Here is a 19826-nt window from a genome sequence, read left to right as displayed (position 1 = left end):
TTGCTCCTACCTATCTCTCTGATTTGGTCCTGCCGTACATACCTACACGTACGCTACGGTCACAAGACGCAGGCCTCGTAATTGTCCCTAGAATTTCTAAGCAAACAGCTGGAGGCAGGGCTTTCTCCTATAGAGCTCAATTTTTATGGAACGGTCTGCCTACCCATGTCAGAGACGCAAACTCTATCTCAACCTTTAAGTCTTTACTGAAGACTCATCTCTTCAGTGGGTCATATGATTGAGTGTAGTCTGGCCCAGGAGTGGGAAGGTGAACGGAAAGGCTCTGGAGCAACGAACCGCCCTTGCTGTCTCTGCCTGGCCAGTTCCCCTCTTTCCACTGGGATTCTCTGCCTCTAACCCTATTACAGGGGCTGAGTCACTGGCTTGCTGGGGCTCTCTCATGCCGTCCTTGGAAGGGGTGCATCACCTGAGTGGGTTGATTCACTGATGTGGTCATCCGGTCTGGGTTGGCGCCCCCCCCTTGGGTTGTGCCATGGCGGAGATCTTTGTGGGCTATACTCAGCCTTGTCTCAGGATGGTAAGTTGGTGGTTGAAGATATCCCTCTAGTGGTGTGGGGGCTGTGCTTTGGCAAAGTGGGTGGGGTTATATCCTTCCTGTTTGGCCCTGTCCGGGGGTGTCCTCGGATGGGGCCACAGTGTCTCCTGACCCCTCCTGTCTCAGCCTCCAGTATTTATGCTGCAGTAGTTTATGTGTCGGGGGGATAGGGTCAGTTTGTTATATCTGGAGTACTTCTCCTGTCCTATTCGGTGTCCTGTGTGAATCTAAGTGTGCGCTCTCTAATACTCTCCTTCTCTCTTTCTCTCTCTCGGAGGACCTGAGCCCTAGGACCATGCCCCAGGACTACCTGACATGATGACTCCTTGCTGTCCCCAGTCCACTTGGCCGTGCTGCTGCTCCAGTTTCAACTGTTCTGCCTTATTATTATTCGACCATGCTGGTCATTTATGAACATTTGAACATCTTGGCCATGTTCTGTTATAATCTCCACCCGGCACAGCCAGAAGAGGACTGGCCACCCCACATAGCCTGGTTCCTCTCTAGGTTTCTTCCTAGGTTTTGGCCTTTCTAGGGAGTTTTTCCTAGCCACATGCTTCTACTCCTGCATTGCTTGCTGTTTGGGGTTTTAGGCTGGGTTTCTGTACAGCACTTTGAGACATCAGCTGATGTAAGAAGGGCTTTATAAATACATTTGATTGATATAATGACAACTTACACTGCCATAAATGCAAGGCCAAAAAGTAATGTTTTATGTGACACGATTTTGGACAAATCCATGAAGACACCAATAAGGCTGTGGCAGTCACAGAATTTCTACACATAGCCTACAAGACACTGTTGCAGGAACATTTACATTTTAAAAAGTCTAATAAATCCATGTCATATAGCCCACACTTTCACAATTAATCCATTATATATCTTAGACCGGTCTAAAGAAATATATTTTATCCAAACGATTTGAGAGAGAGCGCACATGCATCTATTCTGTGTTGAGCGGTTAACAAAGAAATAGGTACTCTGTAAGGGCAATTTCTGTTAAACCTTACTGATGCTTGTATACTACAAGATCTTTCTTTAAGCTTAGTTGCTTAGGCATAAATATTTATATTGTTAAAGAAGCTAGATCATATAAGATAAATGTGTGTGCATTAGTATAGGCCTGTTTTAACTTGTGTGTGTAGTATAGGAACCTACCTAGGGAAGTAGGTCCCCATTGTCTGATCTGGGCCCACAGCCAAGAGCTGACCAGAGCGACCAATGGTATCCTGTTAGTCAGAAGAGAATGAACTGATTACTCTTAATCTACTGAAAACAGAGCAAAGTGTTGTATCCTGGGCACCAGTGATAAAGATGTTGTCCTGGTATTAGCTTGTTGCTGGGTGAAAGATTCATGATTGTGTATGTGTGGGTGTGAAACCATCTATCATCTTGGCAGACAGCAAAAGGCGCTTGCTGGCTAATGTATGAGGAACTAGTGATTTCCCTGTTGCTCTGACACCTATTGTCCTTTGTTCTCACTAGAAGATTTGAATAACCAGCAGTTGCTACAGGACGAGACAACCAAATTCTGTACCTTTTATCCCAGTTTAGTCCTTTTTCTCCATGCACATACAAAGATCATGTGTTTTGTATATGTTTGCATAAGACAGCCTGACTATATAAGGTTCCTGCATTTCTAGTGTCATTTGGGCTCTCGGCCTTCCACCTGAGAGTGGAGGACTGACCAGCTGCATTATTGCAATTCTTATTAAATAAAGGTTGATTGTTCCTCATTAATTAGAATTTCCATGACAAGTGGCGACCCTTCGTGTAGGACAGAGGGTCTTTTTTCCCAAGCTTAAAATTATAAACATGAATCATTGGCCATGCTGTCAATCCAGCATGACTTCTGCCTCTCTCAAAACAACTGGAAACTCAGAATTGGGAAATCTCAGACTTCAGTAAGTTCAAGACAACTGTGAACTCAGAAAATACGAGCTCCAACTGGGAAAATACAATTTGAACGGTCATCCAACACGGAATTTCAAGTCAGGAACTCGGCCTCTTTCTAGAGTTCCGACCTGAAGATCACTAACATCATGATTTGACCTTGTTTTTTCCCAAATTTCCAGTTGTCTTGAAAGCACCATGAATTCAGAGAATGCCAGACATTGATGACAAAGGTTGATGACAAAATCTGCCCACAAAGGACCGCCGCACCACCTTCCTGTTCAAGTGAGGACCGCACAACAAGGTGAGTCCGTAAATGTATTGTATGCTGCTGCATAAATTATGTAATATGCCAGGGGGATATGTATACTGTAGCTAAGAAAGTAATGCTAAGTGTATGTTGGGTAAGCTGTTAGTAGCCTATGTGACTCACCATTTTCCCCTCATAATTTAGCCTACTGTTCTGACATGTTTGTGCACATGTAGCCTATAGCCTGTTTTAGAGAAATTTCATAATCAAATATTGTAAGAGATTTAATTGTCTGCTTATATGCCTTTTTGTATTTATCCTACGGTTCTGACTTGTTGTACATGGAGAATACTGTAAGAACGACCCATGTTCTGAATTCTGTCGCTGTACATTTCAAAAGTGTTGAACAAATAGTTCTATTGACTACGTCCGTCCTAGCTCGCTCATTAATGTCTTAATAGATATTATGGATTGCCTCTTATCCGCTCGGCGTCCTCTTATACCATAGTTTGTACATCTCAATTGCCAGTAGAAACTACGTTCATATCAGCTATGTTTTTTTTTAAAGGCAGTTATTGAGGCTGAATGAACTGTTTCGCTGCCAGACAAGGCTCTGCTGATAGCCAGGTGTAACAGTGGTAAGGTGTTGGGACAGCTTTATGTAGGACCTAACAGTTTATGGGCACCGTCTGTCACCGTTATAGTCCAATTAATGTATTGTTTTGTGTTGTATAGTGGCCTGCATAACCATTTTAGGGGGGTGTTTGCCCCACCAAGATTGATTTACTAAAATTGCCACTTTTTACTCCTATATGCTTAATTTCGAGTTGTTAGTGTAACTTTAGTAGTTCTACAAACATTGAGCTATATGTTTAGACGTTTAATACATTGTAAGGGTGTATGATGTGACTCTAATGAGGATTTGAAAGAAATAGCTTGAAAGGCATGAGCTTGATAATGCCTTGCATTTCCCGGCGGCATCGCCTTTGTGTGGCCAGTGGTCATTGTGCCCTTGGGCTAAGTATAATTATAATTCCCTTCTCCCTGAGTACTGTGTTCTCCGAAGCACCTCTCACTCACATGGCTCTTCATCATGTGATCGGGTCTTTCTCACAGGCTACAAGTGAAGGCAAACACATCGGGGATGCAACTGCGCATGTCCTTATTCAAGTGCAAATTGAAGATATTGGAAGAACTGTCCACATTTACTTTCGTCAGCCAACAAGATGAGTAGGCCTAACGAACAGCAAAAGCACTAGACTATGTCAATCTACTATCCCCCATAGTACAAAAGTTTACCTATGCTAATTATGCAACTGTTCTTCTGTGCAAGAAATAAATATTCCAAACCTACTCTGGGACAGTTGTGGGATGTGATAGATCCCAAATTAATACAACCACTCACATCAATAAAACATGTAAAAGCAATCTTCCCCAACCTTGAAACTCATCCGCGCCATATGTATGCCTGTTTGGCTCTTCCCCAATTATAAAGCGGATTAATGTGCTTAATTTTAAGGAGTTATTTGGCCGCTTTAGTTTTGATACAAACCTTATCAAAACATATAGGCCTATGGGCTAGGCTACATGAGGTGTGTGACTATGATTTGAAAAATTCGCAAAAAAAGGCATGCACTATACCTTGCTTACTGCACAAGCTGGGTGTCATTCACAAGTGATAATACATAATCCACAAGTGATAGGATAAAATTGCCAACCATCAGACTATTCTTGATTTAATGTTGTCTTTACATATACTAGATAATATATGTGTGAAATTAGTTTTGAATTCCAATGGACCATTATCATGCACCTGTCTTGGAACAGGGGCATGGGGAAAAAGTGTCAACTACGCACTTAAATAGTGAATGAACTACGCTTTTCCCGTTCTTCATTTTCATGCCAGCCATGTAGGCTATACTCTTGTTGTAAAGAGAAGCAATGTGTTTAATATTAGGAAAGTTGATAAATAGTAGGCCTAGCCTATAGAAAGCTGATGGGACCCTCTTTTTTTAAATTTGATTTTTGTTCTTTTTTTATTTAACCTTTATTTAAATTGGCATGTCAGTTAAGAACACCTCACTAGGGTATGCTAGCGTCCCACCTGGCCAGCATCCAGTGAAATTGCAGAACACTAAATTTAACACAGAAATACTCGTAACAATTCATAAAACATACAAGTGTTATACATTGGTTTAAAGATGACCTTCTTGTTAATCCAACCACGGTGTCAGATTTCAAAAAGGCTTTACGGCAAAAGCATACCATGCAATTATCTGAGAACAGCGCCCAGCAGACAAATCATTACAAACAGTAACCAGCCAAGTAGAGGAGTTGCACAACTCAGAAATAGAGAGAGAAATAATCACTTACCTTTGATCTTCATATGGTTGACCTCACAAGACTCACATTTACTCAAATGTTTGTTTTGTTCGATAAAGTCCATGTTTATATCCAAAAACCTCCATTTTGTTCACGTTTTTATTCAGTAATCCACAGGCAGACAAAAAATCCAAATAGTATCCGTAAAGTTCGTAGAAACATGTCAAACCATGTTTATAATCAATCAACAGGTTGTTTTTAGCCATAATAATCAATAATATTTCAACCGGACAATAACGTCGTCAATATAAAAGGTAAACAAGAAAGGCGCGCTCTTAGTCGCGCGCATGAAAAAGCTCTGGGGCACTGAATGGTCCACTCATTCAGAGTGGTCTTAACTCCCTCATTTTTCAGAATACAGGCCTAATACGATTTCTAAAGACTGTTGACATCTAGTGGAAGCCATAGGAAGTGCAATTTGAGTCCTAAGTCAATGGATACTGTATTGGCATTCAATAGAAAACTACAAACATAAAACAAATCCCACTTCCTGGATGGATTTTTCTCAGGTTTTCGCCTGCCAAATCAGTTCTGTTATACTCGCAGACATTATCTTAACCGTTTTGGAAACTTTAGTGTTTTCTATCTAAATGTACCAATTTTTGCATATCCTAGCTTCTGGGCCTGAGTAGCAGGCAGTTTACCTTGGGCACGCTTTTCATCCGGAAGTGAAAATAGTGCCCCCTACCCTAGTGAAGTTTTAAGAACAAATTCTTATTTACAATGATGTCCTACACCGGCCAAACCCCGGACGACGCTGGGCCAATTGTGTGCCGCCCTATGGGACTCCCAATCACGGCCGGTTGTGATTCAGCCTGGATTCGAACCAGGGTGTCTGTAGTGACGCTTCAAGCACTGAGATGCAGTGCCTTAGACCGCTGCGCCACTCGGGAGCCCATCACTTGTAGCGCATGGGCTCAAATGAAGTGTTTTATTAGATTTTCAATCCCATTTGTATTGATGTCTGAGTGATTTAGAGGGACAATAGAGTGCTGAGTAGCAGGCAGTTAGCACATTTGGTAGGATACTAATGACCATCAGCAGCATCAGAGCTTGGAGAAGCCTAATAACGTGAGCGGTGACGTGGAATTTGACTGGCATCATGACTCATGACCGCCGGTGTGGCAGTAATAGGGTCAACATAACAGCCCTAGACACCAACCATGATAAAGGGTTAAACACAGGTTTTTAATCAACTTGCGAATTTGATTGAATATATCTTAATATAATGATATGAGTAAAATTGGTAGAATATTATTATTGACTTATCAACAGCCGTAACAGGCTGTCCAGTGTAGGAAATCTTCACTGGTAGACTAGTTTATAGAAAGACCCATATACAGGGTGGGCGCGTGGATGAACAGGACAACAAAAGTGGCCTCCTGGAAACATGTGTAAACTTTAGAAGAGGAACTGGACCAGCAAGAAACACCGAATGAGACCAAACATCATGAGAATACTGTCCCTAAATCCATGGCCAGTTCTTTCGATTCATCCAGGACATGTCTGCTAAGCTGTGGAAAAACACAAGCAATTCATTACAATCAGACAGTCACTGAAAGAAAAAAGAATAAAGTCTGAACTCTGATTCCCTGCAGTGCTGTGGGTATGGAATGGAACACAGAGGATGGAGTTCACAAGCGCCAATGAAGCCCTGAATAGGCTGCAGGAAACCTGTCCAATTGAATGAGAGGAAGAAGCAGAAAAAAGTGATAAGCACACTAGGCTACATACAGTAATGCCCAAGACCTGCTTATCTTAAGTTGAGACAATATTATTTCCCTCTTCCCCAATACAATCTAGACTCTATTTTCCCCATGTAACTGTTCCTCTCTAGAAAGTAACGACATAATTAGCCAATGCCTGAATGCCTATCGACACGTCTGGAGGAAACCTGGCACCATCCCTTCGGGGAAGCATGGTGGTGGTAGATGTTTCTCAGCGGCAGGGACTGGGAGACTAGTCAGCATTGAGGGAAAGATGAACAGAGAAAAGTACAGATAGATCTTTGATGAAAACCTGCTCCAGAGTGCTCAGGACCTCAGACTGGGGCAAAGGTTTACCTTCCAACAGGACAATGACCCGAAGCACACAGCCAAGACAATGCAGGAGTGACTTCGGGATAAGTCTCTGAATGTCCTTGAGTGGCCCAGCCAGAGCCCAGACTTGAACCTGATCGAACATCTCTGGAGAAACCTGAAAATAGCTGCGCAGCGACGCTCCCCATCCAACCTGACAGAGCTTGGGAGGATCCGTAGAAAAGAATGGGACAAACTCCCCTAATACAGGTGTGCCAAGCTTGTAGCCCAAGAAAACTTGAGGCTGTAATGGCTGCCAAAGGTGCTTTAACAAAGTACTGAGTGAAGGGTCTGAATACTTATGCAAATGTGATATTGCAGTTTTGTATTTTTTTCTAAATTAGCAAAAATGTCTTAACCTGTCTCTGCATTGTCATTATTGGGTATTGTGTTTAAATTGAAAAAATGTCATCAATTTTAGAATAAGGCTGTAACTTAACAAAATGTGGGGAAAGTCAAGGGGTCTGAATACTTTACGAACACTGTGTGTTGGCAAGAGGAGAATAGTTTAAGTCCTAAAAATGCACGTCAAGCACAATACATACATGTGTGATTCTTGTTAAATGTGTATTGTATACAATAACTATGCATTCTATGGAATGCCCACTGCAGTCATATCTGCTAAAATGTTTTACTTGGTTCTTCAACAATAGACGGAACAGAAGGTTAACTTTTATTCTATACGTAAAGACCAACCATGGAATGCGCAGGTGCTCTCAAACACTTGGTTCTCGAACACTTACAGATTGTCAGCAGATTTTCTTGCAAGAGTTATATATATTTTTTTAAAGGAGAAATGTAATATTTAAAGAGGAACTGGGTTGGCGAGGCCTATGCTACTACTGTATTAACTTCAGATGTGTAGGCATCCTGATAAATAACAATACACCATTTGCCCTTATATCCCAGCACATGGACCAAGAAGGCCACTTTCTAATGTTGAATTGTGGTGAAAACTACACATTGATTTCATTGTATATCTAACCAGGGGCAAATGTAGTGCTTTTAGATTAATTGAATCTATAATAGATCAGACAGGAACCATTTATTTTAGCAGGTGACCTAAATCATACATTTGATTGATAGACGTAGTAATAAAAAAGGCACATTTAGGGAAAAAAATACTGATCACTACTGATATAGTGATCGGATCATTTTCTGGTATCATGCTTAATTACACCAATAGAATATACACTTAGCAACAGAATATGGAGAATGAACAGTGCATCTTCTGGACCCGAAACTGATTTAAATACGTAAATGAAAACCTTTACCATTACAAAAACATGGAGGACAGAGAAAAGCTGACCCTCGATATAATTTGGTATGCCTTTAAGGCGTACATTAGGTGAATGATAATCAGATTTAGAAAGCGATTTATTTTTCAATAAATAACCTATCTTAGAAAAAGACCATAAGCAGGAATACAATCTTTTACTATTTGAAGAGCGCCAAGAACTACAGGTTAAACTCAAATAAAGCATACTACTTAATTAATGGCAAATAAACCTGGTAAAAATCTCACAGATTTTACAAAACGAATGCACGCTAAACCAGTTATAATTTTAAAAGACAAATATACAAATGTAATTAGAAACAACAATGCTATTAATGACAATTTTAAAAGCTTCTATGAAAATTTATATAAATCATTCAAATGTATTTATAAAGCCATTTTTACACATCAGCCAATGTCACAAAGTGCTGTACAGAAACCCAGCCTAAAACCCCAAACAGCAAGCAATGCAGGTGTAGAAGTATGGAAAAACTCCCTAGAAAGGCCGGAACCAAGGAAGAAATCTAGAGCGGAACCAGGCTATGAGGGGTGGCCAGTCCTCTTCTGGCTGTGCCAGGTGGAGATTATAACAGAACATGGCCAAGATGTTCAAACATTCATAGATGGCCAGCAGGGTCAAATAATAATAATCACAGTGATTGTAGAGGGTGCAACAGGTCAGCACCTCCGGAGTAAATGTCAGTTGGCTTTTCATAGCCGATAATTCAGAATATTTATACCGCTCATTCTGTCTCTAGAGAGTTGAAAACAGCAAGTCTGGGACAGGTAGCACGTCCGGTGAACAGGTCAGTTGAAACTGGAACAGTTTGAACAGTTGAAACTGGAGGAACAGTTTGAACAGTTGAAACTGGAGGAACAGTTTGAACAGTTGAAACTGGAGGAACAGTTTGAACAGTTGAAACTGGAGGAACAGTTTGAACAGTTGAAACTGGAGGAACAGTTTGAACAGTTGAAACTGGAGGAACAGTTTGAACAGTTGAAACTGGAGGAACAGTTTGAACAGTTGAAACTGGAGGAACAGTTTGAACAGTTGAAACTGGAGGAACAGTTTGAACAGTTGAAACTGGAGGAACAGTTTGAACAGTTGAAACTGGAGGAACAGTTTGAACAGTTGAAACTGGAGGAACAGTTTGAACAGTTGAAACTGGAGGAACAGTTTGAACAGTTGAAACTGGAGGAACAGTTTGAACAGTTGAAACTGGAGGAACAGTTTGAACAGTTGAAACTGGAGCAACAGCTTGAACAGTTGAAACTGGAGCAGCAGCACGACCAGGTGGGACTGGGGACAGCAAGGAATCATCAGGCCAGGTAGTCCTGTGGCATGGTCCTGGGGCTCAGGTCCTGAGAGAGAGAGAATATATATACTTAAATTCACACAAGACAACAGATAAGACAGGAGAAATACTCCAGATATAACAGACTGACCCTAGACCCCTGACACACAAACTATTGCAGCATAAATACTGGAGGCTGAGACAGGAGGGGTCGGGAGACCCCAACCGGTCGAGAGAGTGTCCAAAACAGCAGGTCTGAGACAAGGTAGCACGTTCAGTGAACAGGTCAGGGTTCCATAGCAGCAGGCAGAATAGTTGAATCTGGAGCAGCAGCATGACCAGGTGGACTCATCAGAATTAAATAGCTTTTTTAGACTCAACAACCCTGAAGCAATTATCAGCAGACAAAAAAATTATCACTGAAAACAGAGATTACCCAAAAATAAATATCAGAGACTGTTAATACATTTGCATGTTGAAATGTACCATGGATGAATAGCTTTCTCATATTCAACATTTTGGGAAATAGTTGCACCCCTATTTACACATGAAAACATACACGTCACTCAGTTCAGTACTTTCTAGTTCCTTATATCAAACAGTTATTCCAATTATATTAAAACCAGGAAAATCTGGAGAGTCCACTGCTGATAAATACAAGAACATGTTTCAGTAAAATATGCAAAATAACTAAATGTAGATTGATCAATAATGGCTGTTGATGCTGAAAATTATTTTGGCCTTTTCTATTCAAAATTTTGGAAGCTTTCAACTTTTGGAAGCTTTCCAGCTGTAATAATACATGTTAAATGATGTAAACGTCCTAAAGCAAAAATCTATACAAATATTACATTATCTGATGAAATTGCTTTAGAAAAGGGCACAGGACAAGGATGTCACTTCTCCCCCCTCCAATTTGCACTAGCAATTGACAGGACTCAAACGTAACAGGTATGAGTATAGGTAAACACGAATATGAAGTAAACTTATTTGTAGATGTTCTCCTGATATACCTCACCAATATTGAAAACTATTGCTAAAAATATTATCAGAATACTCAACAATCTCAGGATATAAAATTTACGTGGAAGAAAACGAAATAATGGCAATAGGAAAAATAAAAAATAAATCACAATCTAAAGCAAAACTTTAAGTGGACTACAAAAAAGATTTGAATACATAGAATGCATAATAAGTGACAACAAATATATGAAAACTTTTTTTCCATTATTCAACAATATGAAAGCAGATCTAATTAATTGCTCATTCGGTGCACCAGTTCCGGAGTTCTACATCACCGGCCTTCTAGGCATCACTGAACTGTCTAATTACGCACTCCTGATTCCCATTTACCCATATTAGTAATTGTATATATATTTGAAGTCGGAGGTTTACATACACCTTAGCCAAATACATTTAAACTCAGTTTTTCCACAATTCCTGACTTTTAATCCTAGTAACAATTCCCTGTCTTGGGTCAGTTAGGATCACCACTTTATTTTAATGTGAAATGTCAGAATAATAGTAGAGAATTATTTATTTAAGCTTTTAATTCTTTCATCACATTCCCAGTGGGTCAGAAGTTTACACACACTCCATTAGTATTTGGTAGCATTGCGTTTAAATTGTTTAACTTGGGTCAAACATTTCAGGTAGCCTTCCACAAGCTTCCCACAATAAATTGGGTGAATTTTGGCCCATTCCTACTGATAGAGCTGGTGTAACTGAGTCAGGTTTGTAGGCCTCCTTGCTCGCAAACGCTTATCCAGTTCTAACCACAAATTGTCTATAGGATTGAGGTCAGGGCTTTGTGATGGCCACTCCAATACCTTAACTTTGTTATCCTTAAGCAATTTTCCACAACTTTGGAAGTATGTCCATTTGGAAGACCCATTTGTGACCGAGCTTTAACTTCCTGACTGATGTCTTGAGATGTTGCTTCAATATATCCACGTACTTTTCCCTCCTCATGATCCCATCTATTTTGTGAAGTGCACCAGTCCCTCCTGCAGCAAAGCACCCCCACAACATGATGCTGCCACCCCCGTGCTTCACGGTTGGGATGGTGTTCTTTGGCTTGCAAGCCTCCCCCTTTTCCCTCTAAACATAACTATGGTCATTATGGCCAAACAGTTCTATTTTTGTTTCATCAGACCAGAGGACATTTCTCCAAAAAGTACGATCTTTGTCCCCATGTGCAGTTGCAAAACGTTGTCTGGCTTTTTTATGGTGGTTTTGGAGCAGTGGCTTCTTCCTTGCTGAGCGGCCTTTCAGGTTATGTCCATATAGGACTCATTTTACTGTGCATATAGACACTTTTATACCTGTTTCCTCCAGCATCTTCACAAGGTCGTTTGCTGTTGTTATGGGATTGATTTGCACTTTTCGCACCAAAGTACATTCATCTCTAGGAGACGGAACGCGTCTCCTTCCTGAGTGGTATGACGGCTGCGTTGTCCCATGGTGTTTATACTTGCATACTATTGTTTGTACAGATGAACGTGGTACCTTCAGACTTGTGGAGGTCAACAATTGTTTTTCAGAGGTCTTGGCTGATTTCTTTTGATTTTCCCATGATGTCAAGCAAAGAGGCACTGAGTTTGAAGGTAGGTCTTGAAGGTAGACATCCACAGGTACACCACCAATTGACTCAAATGATAGCCTATCAGAAGCTTCTAAAGTCATGACCTCATGATTTGCAATTTTCCAAGCTGTTTAAAGGCACAGTCAACTTAGTGCATGTAAACTTCTGACCCACTGGAATTGTGATACAGTGGAATAATCTGTCTGTAAACAATTTTGGGAGAAATTACTTGTGTCATGCACAAAGTAGATGTCCTAACCGACTTGCCAAAATGATAGTTTGTTAACAAGAAATTTGTGGAGTGGTTGAAAAACGAGTTTATATAGTTTATTATAGTTTATTAATAGTTTTTTATCGATAAAACGTATCGGTGCTCATCGGCCATTGGACATACATATTACACAAGTTGGAAATCACAAATTCAACAATGAGTGGTTTGGAAGGAATCAGTGACAGTGGATAACATTAACTGCAGGCATTGCAAAGCAGTCACCAGCCTGCTAATCAGTGGAGTGTCTGTGCGGTCCCAAATCTGGGATTAAGGGGTTTAGGGCTAGGCGTCCCGTCAGCCGGACACCTGTCGACAACATCCAGTGGAATTTTAGGGCGCACAATTCAAATAAATAATCATAAAAATTATGGATATTAAACACATACAGTACAAGTGTCTTATATAGGTTAATAGTTTTTAAAAATTGTTAAATTTTTTGTTAATCTAACTGCATTGTCCGATTTATAATGTGTTTTACAGCAAAAGCATGCCATACGATTGTTTAAAGGACGGCGCCCCACATCAAAATATTTTTCAACCAGTATAGGCTTCGTAAAATCACAAATAGCTATTAAATATTCACTTACTTTTTGAAAGTCTTCCTCTGATTTGCAATCCCAAGGGTCCCAGCTACAACATGCATGGTTGTTTTGTTAGATAAAATCCTTCTTTATATCCCAAAAGGTCTGTTTAGTTTGAGCCATCGATTTGAGTAATCCACTCGTTCAACATGCAGAGAAAGGAATCCAAAAAACTACCTCTAAACTTTGTTAAAACAAAATACGTTTCTATGTAATCCTCGGGCAACCTAAACTGTAATTAAACTATAATATTTCATACAGAAAGAAGTATGTTCAATAGAAAAGTAAAATTAGCAAATGATTTCCATCTCTGACTCCCAGTACCAAAACTCAAAATTCTTCCTCGTTTGGGAAGAAACAAACCTGAAACCTTGAACAAAGACTGTTGACATCTAGTGGAAGCCATAGGAATTGCAATCTGGGAGCTGGAATTGCGTAGGACCCAAAGCTTTACATTGAAAGAGCATGGGCTCTCAAAACAAATAATTTTCTGGTTGGTTTTTCTTTGGGTTTTTGGCTACCATATCATTTGTGTTATAGTCTCATACATTATTGTAACATTTCTACAAACTTCAAAGTGTTTTCTATCCAATGGTACCAATTATATGCATATTGTGGCTTCTCAGCCTGAGTAACAGGCAGTTTCCTTTGGGCATGTCAGTCAGACAGGAAGTGGAGAAAAATAGACCCTAGCCTGAAGAAGTTGGGGCTCTTTTCCAAGTTTAAAACTAAAAACATTAAACATTCACCATGCTGTCAATGAGGCATGATTAGAGTTGCGTTCAAAACAACTGTTCATTCGGAACTGCGAAAACTTCAAGACGACTGGCATATCGGGAATAAACGAGTTCTGACTGGGAAAATACGTTTTGAATGGTCATCCAACTCAGAATTGTAAATCCAGCCTCTTTATAGAGCTACGACCTGAAGATCAATGACGCCATCATGATTCGACCTTGTTTTTTTCTGAGTTCCCAGTTGTTTTTGAAAGCACCATAATTCCAGAGATTTCCAGACTTTGATGACAAAATGTACCCAGAAAGGTCCACCTATGGAAACTAGGCAGAATTATTGGCCAAGGAGGTTTTGGATTGATCTACCTAGCTTCGCAGGACATGGAAATGCCTGTTTGGGAGGATTCTCATTTTGTTCAATTCAAAGAATTCAAACCTTTTTGTTTCAATATGAACCTTTTCTTTTACAGGTTAATATGTTTAGGCCTGGTCCCAGATCTGCTGTCCCAGATGTGTTGTAAAAAATTGTCATTTTAATCCATAGAGACGTGAAGGAGAAGCTCGTCGGATGTTGATCTCTTCTCGGCTTCTCTCAAGTGAGCACAGCACAACAAGGTGAGTCCAAAAATGTGTTGTATGCTGCTGCATAAAATAATGTAATATATACTGTAGCTAAGAAAGTAATACTAAGTGTATGTAGTGTACTAAGATGTTAGTAGCCCATGTGCCTCACCCTAATCATTTTGTCTATTTGCCCCACTTATTTTCACCTACTGTTCTGACTTGGGGGTGCACATATATAACCTGTTTTAGAGAAATGTAATCATCAAATATTGTAAGAGCTTTCATTGTCTGCTTATATGCCCCCTTTATTTAAATCAAATCTAATTTTATTTGTCACATACACATGGTTTGCAGATGTTAATTAATGCGAGTGTAGCGAAATGCTTGTGCTTCTAGTTCCGACCGTGCAGTAATATCTAACAAGTAATCTAACAATTTCACAACAACTACTTTATGCACACAAGTGTAAAGGAATGAATAAGAATATGTACATATACATTTATGGATGAGCAATGGCCGAACGGCATAGGCAAGATGCAGTAGATGGTATAGAGTACATTATATACATATGATGTAAGTAATGTAGGGTATGCAAACATTATATAAAGTGGCATTGTTTAAAGTGACTAGTGATACATTTATTGCATCCAATTTTTTATTGTTAAAGTGGCTAGAGATTTGAGTCAGTATGTTGTCAGCAGCTACTCAATGTTAGTGATGGCCGTTTAACAGTCTGATGGCCTTGAGATAGAAGCTGTTTTTCAGTCCCTCGGTCCCAGCTTTAATTTATCCTAAGGTTCTGACTTGGTGTACAGGGAGAACCCTGTAAGAACGGCCCATGTTCTGAATTCTGTCGCTGTACATTTCAAAAGTGCTAAACACATAGTTATATTGACTACGTCCGTCCAAGCTCGCTCATTAATAATGTCTTAATAGCAGTTACTATTGCCTCTTATCCGCTTGTCGTCCCCTTATGCCATAGTTTGTACATCTCAATTGTCATTTGAAACCACATTTGTTTAAGAAAGTCAGCCATATCAGCTATGTTTTTTTTAAAGGCAGTAAATTAGGCTGAATGAATTGTTTCGCTGCCAGACAAGGCTTCGATGATAGCCGGGTGTAGCAGTGGTAAGATGCTGGGACTGCTGTTGTGACAGCTTTATGTAGGCCGTTTGTGGGCACCGTTTGTCACCGTTATACTGAAATTAATGTATTGTTTAGTGTTGTGTAGTTGTACATGCTAAAACCGCCACTGGTAGTGAGATACCCAACAGGCTAGACGATTCTCTTCTCATCACTCATCTTCAAAAAACATATACTAAAAACTTGGAAATCCATCAATCATTAACATGCCATCATTAACACAATGGAAAAAACGAATGATTTATTAAATAGCATATGCACCATAAAAAAATTAATTGGTACAATTTAAGGCCATGTAGAAAAATGAATGCAGGCGCTAGGGATGGGGGTGTGAGCATGTCGGTCTGGGCAGAGGAGATGTAGTCGTTGTTTGTGTGTGTATGTTTACATCTAGTGTAATTTTTCTTTAAAGGAATTGGTCCTTGGAGTTCGTTGGTCCTCAAGTGTGGAGTATAACCAGAGATACTGGAATATAATGACTTCTCTGGTATAATTTAGTGAAGACCTTAAATAACGTTATTGCTGGTTATGTTGGTAGCTATCTTTTGATAAAGCGAGGCAGCAGTCTAGCTAACGTTTTAGCTAATGTTAGCGTAACTAGCTCGCTAGCTACCTCATTACAACATTACAGTTATGGTGGTAGCTAACTAAGTCTGACTAACACAGTGAACTAGGAGCAACAAACAGTAATAATGTCACTAGCCCGGATCTAAATCCAATCTGGTCAGTCTGTAAAGCATAGAATTAGGGTTTCCACTAGTTACCACAGCCACATATGTTTAATTATTGCTGGTTATGTTGGTAGCTATCTTTTGATGAAGCGAGGCAGCAGGCTAGCTAACGTTTTAACTAATGTTAGCGTAACTAGTTCGCTAGCTACCTACCTCAGTACAACAATGCAGTTATGGTGGTAGCCACAAATATGATGACTTGCAACTTGACTTTGACTTTAACACCAATGACTCGTGACTTGACTTGGACTTGAGCCTTATGACTCGACCTGACTTGAGGTCGGCAGGTGAATTCAGATTGAACCATTGGAAAGATGATACCCAAAATTATTATTTGTGGTTATAACATAAACTCACCCAATTCCGTACAAATGTGCGCAACCCCAACATTCAAACGAGGCTACAAAGAAAACTAATGGTACTGTAGCGACTGTGTTGACGTCAAAATTGGGGGTGTGAACTAGGTTTCTATTCAAGCGTTGATCGACATGGTAATGGCTCTATAGTATTGGAAAAAAGTTGAAAAAACTGACCCTCCGTTACATCATGACGTGTCATGTCGTAACATACAGCACGCATAAAGCAACTATTTCTGTCTTACAATCTCTCTCCACCAGGTGTAGCACTTCCATCATCCTTTAAAAACAAGAAATGGACAGTGACAGGGGCAAGGGGGGATACCTAGTCATTTTTTTCGTCATTGCATGCGATCATCATTCTCAAAGCCACTGTTTACTTCTAAGATCACTTTAGCACCGCCCTAAAAACCCAATTCAAAATTGACATAAACCTTCAAATAGGTATGTAATGACACATTATATAAACTCTTTATAGTGTTTTATTTACATTTTAGAGGCGATAAGGTGATAAGTTGGACAGATCGAGTGGAAAAAAAAAAAAAAAAAATCCCACACATCTCTCCTCAATATCACGCATTAGTTTCGCTTTCCCACCCGCCATTTTTAAAAAGACCCGACGGAGCTCATTGCCTGCTTGAATTATGCAGAAAAGGGCAGCGTTTAGGTCATGTAATTGATTTGGTTGGAAAGGGGAGAAATTGTGCTTTACAATGGTATTGACATTACAGTTGATCTGGAAGTATTACGTTTTTGGGGTGCTAAAATAAGGGCAATTGTACGGACCAAGGCGATGTACGAGTTTACGTGAGTTTACGTTACAGACTACACTGTAGTCAACAAAAAATGGATTGCAACTTGCAAAACGTGCGGGAAGAAAATGACAAATGGAGGCATAACAACTTCCAACTTTATTCGACATTTGAAGCTACACAAAGAATGGTAAGTCGTGGTTAATATAGCCGACAGCTATATATAACTTTGCTAGTATAGCATGTAGGCTAACATAACATTAAATCAATGAGCCTCCACACAGTCAGCCAGTGCGGGAACATGATCATTGCACCCAAGATTGAGACCAGGCAAGATTGTGCTACTGCCTCGCTCAATAATTGTTTTATATGCTTACAGATTTGAACAATACCAGATGAACAAAAGTGTCACAAGTGAACCACAACAGTCTCCAATCTCACAGTTCATGAAGACCAGTGTAGGGCAGTACAGCATGAATCATCCACAGCAGAAATCTATCAACAATGCAATACTGTCCGACCTGGTTATCAACTGCAACTTGCCTCTGTCTATTGTGGAAAACAAGAGTTTTCGTCACTTTCTGTCAGTGGTTGACAGTAAGTACAGCCCAGTGTGTCGTAGAACATTGACATCAAAAGGGGAGAACCTCGCTACAGAGAGAAGTTCAAAACTGAAAACTCAGTTGAGCAAGACAGACCATGTTTCAGTCACAGTGGACATTTGGTCTCACCGAAAGATGAGGGGGTTCCTTGGTGTCACTGTGCACTGTATGGAGAAAGATGGAGAGAGGATACAGCTCAAGTCCAATCTCTTGGCCTGTGACCGCTTCAAAGGCCCACACACGGCCGAAAGAATCTGTAAGCAATTTGAGGCCATATGTGGTGAGTACAGCATTAAAGATAAATTGGACTATATCATTAGTGACAATGCTGCCAACATGAGAAAAGCATTCACTGTGTGCTTCCCCATTGAACAAGAAGATGAAGTACTTGACAAAGATCACCTTGATGACCCAGAGCTCTGGAATGACCTGACCCTGGAAGACCAGCAAACAGTGGATGCTGCTATTGCAAAAAACAGCACTGTGTTTTGCCCACACTCTCCAGCTGGTGGTGTGAAGTGATGACGACTCTTTCAAAGTTATCAAAAATCCGCTCACTGCTACATACAAGCACAACATTCAAAGAGGTGTTTGAGGCTGAATTTGGGGAAAGGGGCATCCCTGCTGCGGTCAACACAAGATGGAACTCAAAACTGAAACAAGTGAAGGCAGTTATCCAATGTGACCATCTTAAGCTCAATCATGTTCTACAAAAGGCTGGGCACAAGGAGTTGTTGTTCACAGTATGGGAGTGGAATAAGTTGAAGGAGTTGGTGGACATCCTGAAGCCATTTGGAGAAGCAACAGATATGACACAGGTGGAGAAGATAGTCACAATCAGTTCTGTTGTTCCCTCGGTCCTGTCCCTGAATCACCACCTGGAGCAGCGGAAGCCTCAAGTCCATTTCCTGAGCGGCCTGGTCAGAAGTCTCCAGGCATCCCTGAACAAAAGATTTCTTTGAATCTTCATCAATGTGAAAATGGCCAGGACATAAGATGGAATCACTGCCCCCTTTTCAGATCCAGTCTACCTCAAAGCAGCTGCCTTGAATCTGGCTTTTTCTCTGATGTGGGTGGAGCACCATGTGCTGGTCAAGGAGGAGTTGGCACAAAGAGTGAAAGGTAAATATTATTGAGTTTAATGTAACTTTTTCTCATAATTTAATTCAATAATAATTTTTCAGTTTAACCCACTGCATCACCAATACTCTAATACCAGTATTTTTGTTTCTGCTATGCGTTTACATATTTTGTCAGAACTGATTCTGCAAGATGCTACATGGACTGAGCAAGCTGTGCCTCTTGTTGATGAGGAAGAGTGAGAGGACCATAGTCTTGGACAAGAAGAAGGGCTGTTTACAGCAAATTGTAAGATGCAGAAGAAAGCTGTTACAGGTTGTAAGTTGTTACAGGTCTGTGAGAGCCAGAAATCTTGCTTGTTTGTAGGTGACCAAATACTTATTTTCCACCATAATTTGCAAATAGATTAATTAAAAATCCTACAATGTGATTTTCTGGATTTCTTTTCTCATTTTGTCTGTCATAGTTGAAGTGTACTTATGATGAAAATTACAGGCCTCTCATCTTTTTAAGTGGGAGAACTTGCACAATTGGTGGCTGACCAAATACTTTTTTGCCCCACTGTATATTGCATTTTTTTGACTAATCAAAATGCCTCTCTAAGCATGCACTTCATATAGCCTAGGCCTACAGCCTAATATAGACTATGGATCATTTGATTGAGACCCCACTAAATATAGGCACACTTGATGTTGTGC

General features: G+C 40.2%; 1 long non-coding RNA gene across 1 annotated transcript; it reads left to right on the top strand.

Annotated features, from left to right (window-relative positions):
• The first annotated feature begins 517 nt into the window (after positions 1 to 517).
• On the top strand, positions 518 to 19558 carry LOC115111086 (uncharacterized). The gene is made up of 4 exons (XR_010461543.1): positions 518 to 2753; positions 14445 to 14515; positions 17826 to 19170; positions 19306 to 19558. It is a non-coding gene; the product is annotated as an uncharacterized LOC115111086 (long non-coding RNA).
• The last annotated feature ends 268 nt before the right edge of the window (positions 19559 to 19826 follow it).

The sequence above is a fragment of the Oncorhynchus nerka genome, linkage group LG27 (assembly GCF_034236695.1).
Source record: "Oncorhynchus nerka isolate Pitt River linkage group LG27, Oner_Uvic_2.0, whole genome shotgun sequence".
Lineage (NCBI taxonomy): Eukaryota > Metazoa > Chordata > Actinopteri > Salmoniformes > Salmonidae > Oncorhynchus > Oncorhynchus nerka.
Note: the sequence above shows the minus strand (reverse complement) of the source record. Positions and strands in the feature narration are given on the sequence as shown.